An 8,507-nucleotide genomic window follows, 5' to 3' on the forward strand; every position below is an offset into this window, starting at 1 on the left:
GGGGGGGTTTAGACCTTCATAACTTTATGAACTTTTTGTTTTAACAGTTAGTTATTATTTAGTAACTAAGCATTAAAGTTAGAGAATTTAGAGGAGAGTTTGTTAGGTCTCCAAACTTTGGTATATAAGGTGCCTTTCTTTCTCCTTTTGTTTTTAGAAAAATTCATTATGTAAAATACATTTCATCTCATTGATGATGAGCAATCTTCCTAACTTTATGAACTTTTTATTTTAACAGTTAGTTATTATTTAGTAACTAAGCATTAAAGTTAGAGAATTTAGAGGAGAGTTTGTTAGGTCTCCAAACTTTGGTATATAAGGTGCCTTTCTTTCTCCTTTTGTTTTTAGAAAAATTCATTATGTAAAATACATTTCATCTCATTGATGATGAGCAATAAATAAAAAGAGTATTCAGTCTAAGGTTAGAAAAATTAAATTATTATATTATTAGGCATGGTAGCTTACAAGACAAAAGCAACAAACCTGACTAGACGGAAAGAACTCCGAGTAATCAAAGCAAAAGCCCATATGAACGATCTAAAGTTGGATGAGATGAGAGCATATTGGCAGGCATGCTTAAAGGATTTTATGCTTTCTTAGTTAGAAAGACGACTTACATAGCTTTCATTAAGAGTTCTATTTTTTTATTAACCAAACTATTAATGCTCTACCCTTAAGTTTGTATTATTTCTATGCATGATCCTATTGTACGATAAATAGATATTTTAATATGCATCATTTGATTAATTTGATGTTATGATGATAATATGATTAAATATGATTATATGATTAATTGATTATGTTATATGATAAGCATGAGAATATGATGATATGTACGTTGCATAAGCGTCTGTTATCCATAATATGCTTTCATTGTATGTTTTGATTGCAATTCTCACGTGTACAACTATTTCAAACGTGTTGTAGTGAATAATGTTTTGGTAAAGCTATCATAATGCAACATCGTGACTTTGAAGATCTGAAGTCATTGAATTCTAATTCAAATTAGGATTTGACCCGTCACTCAGGGATCAAAGTTATTTGTAAACTTTACTTATGATTTTTCAGTATTGTCACCATTTTTTTTTGTTGCATTTTTAATGTTATTTTTACAAATTTATAAAGTGTGATACAAATGCCTAATGTAATTGTAACCACACAAACTCAAATTCTCAATTATGTTGGCCATTGGGTTCCACTAGGCATGCTAAATTTACTTCCCAACTTAAAAGCTAGTTGAGATGATCCGCTAAAAACTCTCAATAATGATTCCCTTTGTTTTAAGCGATTATTTGAAGGAAAGAACTTTTCTCCATAGTTGTAGTTCTTTTACTACTTTAACGAGCGTTACTTGACTAGGCTCTAACTATCGTTACTCAATTAATTTGCATTGCGGTGTTTGAGATTATGGTTTTTCATTGCTCACCTAAGACTTTCAATAGAATTTGTTGGATTTTTTGTTGAGGGTATGTTGCAAATCTTGAACAAGAAGAATAGGAAACTAATGATGATGAAGGTTGCACAAATAAATTCCAAAGCGTGTGTACCACACAAAGCTTTAGGTTTGATTCGTCCCACCAATCTATGTATATTGGATGCAAACAAGTTAATTGGCGAATCTCCTTCATGATACTTTGGTATACTTGAAGTCAATTTCACATTCACATAAAGTCTATCGATGAATTATAGTTTACATAATAAAGTTCCTTCATTTACTCTCGAGCACTAGAGAAAAGAATAAATGACTCATAAATATTTTTGACAAAAATTATACTGATGTAACATGAATTTTATCTTCTTTTTTCCTCCTTTAAAATATCTCTATTTATAGAGGAAAAAAACTCATACCAATTGGTGAAAGAAAACAACTCTTGAAAAAGATTATAACTTTTGGCAAGTTAACATATGCATTGGTTTGATGACTAACAGATGCATTAAACTCAAGCATTGTAACCACTTGATCAAATGATACATTAAGTTATTTAATTTTGCTACATTAATATAACTATTAGATAATTCTAAATATAATTTGGAAATTTTCCTCATAACCCTCCTCTATTTTCAAAATACATCTAAATTTATTATTCTGGAAATCTCATATTTTTAGAGAAATGTTTCATTACTTAGTAAATTATGTTTTTACTCATCCCCAAATAGATTGGAAGACAAGTTTTGTACCAGCCATTCATTAGAATAAGTGTTGATAACTCACACATGAAATCTCACTACCATTGATCGAATTATAAAGATACCACATTTGATAAGGTCTCGTGTCTCATATCCTTTTCATGAGAATTTAAGAGCCAGGCCTTTGAACTCTATGAAGCGGCTCACTTCATTCTCATATAGGTAGACTATATCAGAAATGCATTCATAATTATACATTCCAACAAATATATGTTATATGCCCATTAAGAGGATACCTCATTTTACCACTTTTATTTTATGGTCCGAGTATTTTTACTCTTTGAGATGTATCTATTGTCAAGTACGTCAATCAATCTAATAGAACTCAAGACTTGATGTTACTCAAGTTTGAGTTGATCATTTCCACAATTGGTGATTATTTATATATGAGCTTGTATAACATTCCTAATGATGTCTTCAACATCACGTCCTTTGTCAGACCTTTCGTCAAAGGATCTGCAAGATTCTTTTCAATTCTTAAAAATATTATGGATATCACTCCATTAAATCCTTTACATAACTAGGTCTTAAACTAATATGTCTAAATTTTTATTATATACTTGGCTTTATGCTTTTGATAGTGTAGATTGACTATCACAATGTATAAATACTAGTGCCATTGGTTTTGGATAAATTGGTATCTCATACAACAAATCTCTTAGTCATTAAGCTTTTTTACTATCTACAGTTAGAACAATAAATTATTATCCTCAACTTAATTTACCCAACTAGCATTTGTATATCCTTCCAAAATTAAAAGATATCCACTATAAATTAAACTATAATTAATTGTTCATTTCAAATATTTTAATATTTTATTAATAACATGTCAATGTTCTTTACTTAGATTACTTGTATACCGACTGAATGTTCCAACATCATATGTTATATTAGGTCTGGTACAAGTCATGACTTACATCAAGCATCCGATTACCTTTAAATAATCTAGTTGTGCCATATGGAATCCTTTATATGGTTGTAAACTAACATTTTGATCAAATAGGGTAGAAATGGATTTATAATCAAATTTCTTTAACACTCTCACAATATTGTGAGATTGGGATAAATCAATATTTACACAATGTCTTATGATTTTAATTCCTAAAATCACATATATTTTTTAAAATAAAGTTTTAGTTTTGTCTACATCATCTAAATTGGTGCCAAAGATTAACATATCATCCACATATAAATAAATCATAACATCATTTATATATTCTTGCAAATGTTTTAAAAAGAATATCATTTAACTTCGATGTGATTATTAGTGTTAGTAATAAATTTTCCTTTCAATTTACTTAGTTAAAATATCTTTTGATATTCCAAAAGTATTTAATAAACTAATTTGATTTTGATTTTATTTCTTAAATTAATTTTCTTAAGACAAATTGAACGTAGTTACGTTTTCTTTTTGAATTTATATACATATACAATGTTTTCCTTATTTTATGAATGTTGTTTACACATTGTAAGATGAAGAGTTAAGATAGTATGTTGTTGTAATTATTTTACCATTAATATTATTATTATTATTATTATTATTATTATTATTATTATTATTATTATTTATATTATTATTATTATTATTTGTTAACATTTAAGTTTTTATTTTATGTTAAAAGTTACATAAAAAAAAAGGACTAAGAATGATTTTCCCTTTGTCAACAATCATTGAATATTTTGATTATTATAAAATTAATTTTATCTAGTTACCAAAATTAAAAAAAATTCTAGTATTTATTATTATAATTTAAATGTCGCAAAATTTAATTCAAAAATTATGTTTTTTTTAATTTTATCATGTTATTAATTTTAAAAGACTGGTTGGATTAAAAATAGTTAACAAGGTTGAAATGAATGGAAGACGTGACGATACTTTCGTGCTCTACAAATATATTAAAAGTTTTTTAATAGTTTTGATTTGAAAAAAAAAATTAATATGATTATTACTAAATGAGTAGCAGAGGTTAATCACGACTTAATTTCGAAGAAGACGATAACAATAATTTATTTTTACTATCCTCGAGAATTTATTTTACCTATTAAAAAGTCTATCAAGATTTATTTTATTTTGTATTGTCTCTATGAGATAAGTTACAATATGTGTGTGCTATTAATAATGATAAATGTATCGAATTTATGGAATTTAACAAAATTAAATAGGTGAGTTTTATGAATAGGTTGATTTTATTTGAATTTCAATCATTTTTAATTTCGTTAATAAATTTTAAGTATTATTATTATTGTGATTATTATTTATTATTATTATTATTATTATTATTATTATTATTATTATTATACATTATTATCAATGAATTTTATATATTAGTATTGTATTGTCAAATTCTATCGTGTAATAAATGAATAAATAAATACAATTAAATCAATTTCTATATAGAATGATTTTTTATGAAAGGATCTATGATATCCTTCTTGTTCTATTTTTAAAATTTTAAAATATTGTTATCAAAATATAATTCTAAATTTGCTCTATTTTATTAAAAGACATTCTCAGTTATGTCTCTTTTGTTTTTCTTTATATGCTCATTGGTTTGCTTTAACTAGTTCATGTGTTTAGCAAGTAACTTTTATACAACTCAAGTTTTTATATTTTAGTCGATTTATTGTTAATCAAGAAATTTTTGTAACACTAATGGGGATTCAAAAGAATTTTACTTGGTTTATTAAGAAATGTGTCAATACGCAATTTGTCCATTTATTTTTCCTCTTAGTTTCGAGGACGGAACTATTTTTAAGGGGGTAAGTATTGTAACACCCCAATATTTTCATATATATTATATATGTGTCTTTTAGTAATTTTTGTAATTTATTATTTAATTAATATTTTATTCTATATGTAAAGAAATTAAAATTTACCACTCTCTATTTTACTTGAATAATTATAACCTTTATTTTTATTTAATTATTTTGGTGTGACAATTACATTAGAACGGTTTATGATAATTATTCCTATGTGGACAACTGTGTATTTTTCATGTTAATGGTATCGTGTACAATATTATACTCGAGGCATAAACTATTTTTAAGGGGGTAAGTATTGTAACACCCCAATATTTTCATATATATTATATATGTGTCTTTTAGTAATTTTTGTAATTTATTATTTAATTAATATTTTATTCTATATGTAAAGAAATTAAAATTTACCACTCTCTATTTTACTTGAATAATTATAACCTTTATTTTTATTTAATTATTTTGGTGTGACAATTACATTAGAACGGTTTATGATAATTATTCCTATGTGGACAACTGTGTATTTTGTTTATTTGATTAGTTTTGATAATCATGAAATTGATGTGTTAGATATGTTGACTTTATTTTGTGATGCGTGACCTGCAGTGATATTTTTGTCTTACTTGATTTATTTTAGTTGATGAAAATATTAGTTGAGTTATTTAATTAAATTATAATTTATAGAAATTATATCGTTTATTAGTTTTATTTTAGACCAAATAAGTATTCGACCTAGGAGATAGTAGAGTTAGTGAAAATCCTGAGTTTTATTTATATATTCTATTTAATTAATTTAGTGTGACAATAATAAGATGATTGTTCTTTTAATGTTTAATTATTTGATGAAGTATATTTATATTAATTAATTATTGGAGTTTTGTTATTAATTAATTAAAACTTGTAGGAGAATTTTTTTAAAAGTGAACAATGATCAAGTCAGTTTCGGTCAAAATTTAATCGGGCACACTACTAGTCTTGATAACTATATTTTATTTTTAATAGAATTTAGTTATAGAACCGTATGTTTTCTACTTTACATCAACTCAAATGTGTAACAAGCAATAATATGTACATGAATGTCAATTAATTCATAACGGTTGGTCATTGAATGATATTATTCCAATTAAATATCTTATTGATGTGTGCAATTAACCTCAATGAGAAGAATCATTGTCTTCCTCCAATCACTTTCACGTCTCCATATTAGTCTCATACACCTCTTACTCATAGAATACCATAAAACTTGCAACTAATCACCCATACCTCACACGTCATTCCCAACATTATATTTTGTTTATCTCAAGGACTATATAGTGTTACGTGGAAGGAAAGTATTCAAGGTAAGGATTTTTTCCCCATGCAGAGTTCGGCTAGATATTAAATTAGCGGTTCGTATGATATTGATATGATGTCTAGATGTCTTAAAAGAAAAAAAGTTGATTTTATTTTCATCGTAAAGAAATTAACTATAATGTTTTGATTGTTTCTTGAGTAATACATCTATCTTGATAAACTTAATTATAGATTTCTATTTTATTATTATCCATTGATAAATATGTTTGTAGTGAAAATGTTTAACGCCTTACTTGTTTTAAAGTACTTAATTATAAAGTTATAATTTTTATTATGATATCATTAGTAATATGTGTGTTATGATGTATTTGATATTAAGTCTTGACTTTTTGAGTATTTTAAATTTAAAATTTGACGTTTATGAACAATATATGTGTTAGGAGGAAATTGATGAGAATTTTATATTTTTTATTTTGACAATATGAGAAAATTGATTTATTGAAATGTATTAATGTAAAGTTCATTTTTATAATGTGGAAGACTTTATAGTGAAAGGAATAAAATTTCTATTGTTATTGTATTCTTGGTAATATGAGTTTTAATTTTTATCAATAACAAGTAGTCAAATTGAATTTTATGGATTATTAAAATGAAAGTCGTGATTTTGAGATATTTGTTGACGTGCATATTTGATATTGTTAAGTTATTGAGCTCTAACTATGAACATCCATGAAAATATAAATTTGATGTCTTATGTGATTAAAAAATTTAATCTGAAATATTATGTCCTTGTGGTTGCCTAAGTGGCTGGTGATTTGTGTTTTAAATATTGTCATCTTTGTGGTTGCCTAAGTGGCTGGTGATTTGTGTTTTAAATATTGTTATCTTTGTGGTTGCCTAAGTGGCTGGTGATTTGTGTTTTAAATATTGTTATATTTGTGGTTGTCTAAGTGGCTGGTGATTTGTGTTTTAAATATTGTTATCTTTGTGGTTACATAAGTGTCTTGTGATTTGTGTGATTTTTTAAGTGGATGGTGACATGTACCTTTTGAGTATCATTATCATTTCATGACAAATCATATGCATCTTTGTGGACGCATGTGTGGCTAGTTTAATTTTTCTCATTGGTATGGGTGACTTCTATGTGGACGCTTGTGTGGTTGGTTATATCCGGGTCATATATGTTTAGGAGCACGCATAACTTGCATACATTTTGTTGTTATTTTTATTTTGATTTAATCATTTACTCTATGGTGAGTTGCTATTTGATTTATTTTGATATATTTTATGACTTTTGATACATCTTTGGAAACTATTAAAGAAACAACTTCTTTAAAATCTTTTATTACGAAAAGATTTTATATTTATATTTTATGGTTGTTAAGTTATTATTTGGTTTAATTTTTATCGTGAGATTGGTGCACGCACGTGACAAAAATTAGACTTTTACTTAAAAATAATATTTTGTATTACTAAAATTTTTGTGGTATATTGTAAGGTTATTTACTCTTCATCATTAACTTTTAATAGAAATGCGGAAGTGGGATTTCATTTGTTAGTAAATAATTGAATGTCATTAATTTTAGTCAAAATTGCTTAATTTGAATTTCACTTAAAGAGAATTTATTTTATTTTGGAGCATAAATGAATATCGATCTAACAACTGAAATATTAATTTTATAAATAAATGAATAAATAATATTTTAGTAAATTGCATTATGTTCTTTTACAAAAGAAAATATATATCAAGTCATTTTCTGACGCATCTTCAAATTATTACATGATGAACTACTCATAAGAAGAAAAAAAATTATAGATGTTTATAAAAGAAAACAAATATTTTTAAGTAATCTTTAGATAAAAAATTCGGGGCGTTACAGAAATCCAAACAGCGCCCGAATCTGCACTCTCCATTTATCCCAATCTTTTCCACCAAAGTGTGGCATATAGGTTGAAAGTTTATATTGTTTGTACTTGAACTCATCCTCACTTCACTCGTGTTTGAATCTTCACACTTCACTCGTGTTTATCACTCTAGGATCAAAACTTTTCTCTAGATACCAATTGTTAGCCTTCAAGCTATTGATTCAAGTGCAATAACATAGAAACGTAGAATATCATTGAGTTGTAGGACTTCTTTATTGAATGAATGAAGTGTGCTATTTATACATAGTTTATTCCTATTCATTCTAACTGCCCTCTAACTATCTAACTAACTAATTAAGAGATTAGTTAGTTAGCTATTACATACACTTAGTATTTCGACTTAA

The sequence above is a fragment of the Cicer arietinum genome, chromosome 6 (genome assembly GCF_000331145.2).
Source record: "Cicer arietinum cultivar CDC Frontier isolate Library 1 chromosome 6, Cicar.CDCFrontier_v2.0, whole genome shotgun sequence".
Taxonomy (NCBI): Eukaryota; Viridiplantae; Streptophyta; class Magnoliopsida; order Fabales; family Fabaceae; genus Cicer; species Cicer arietinum.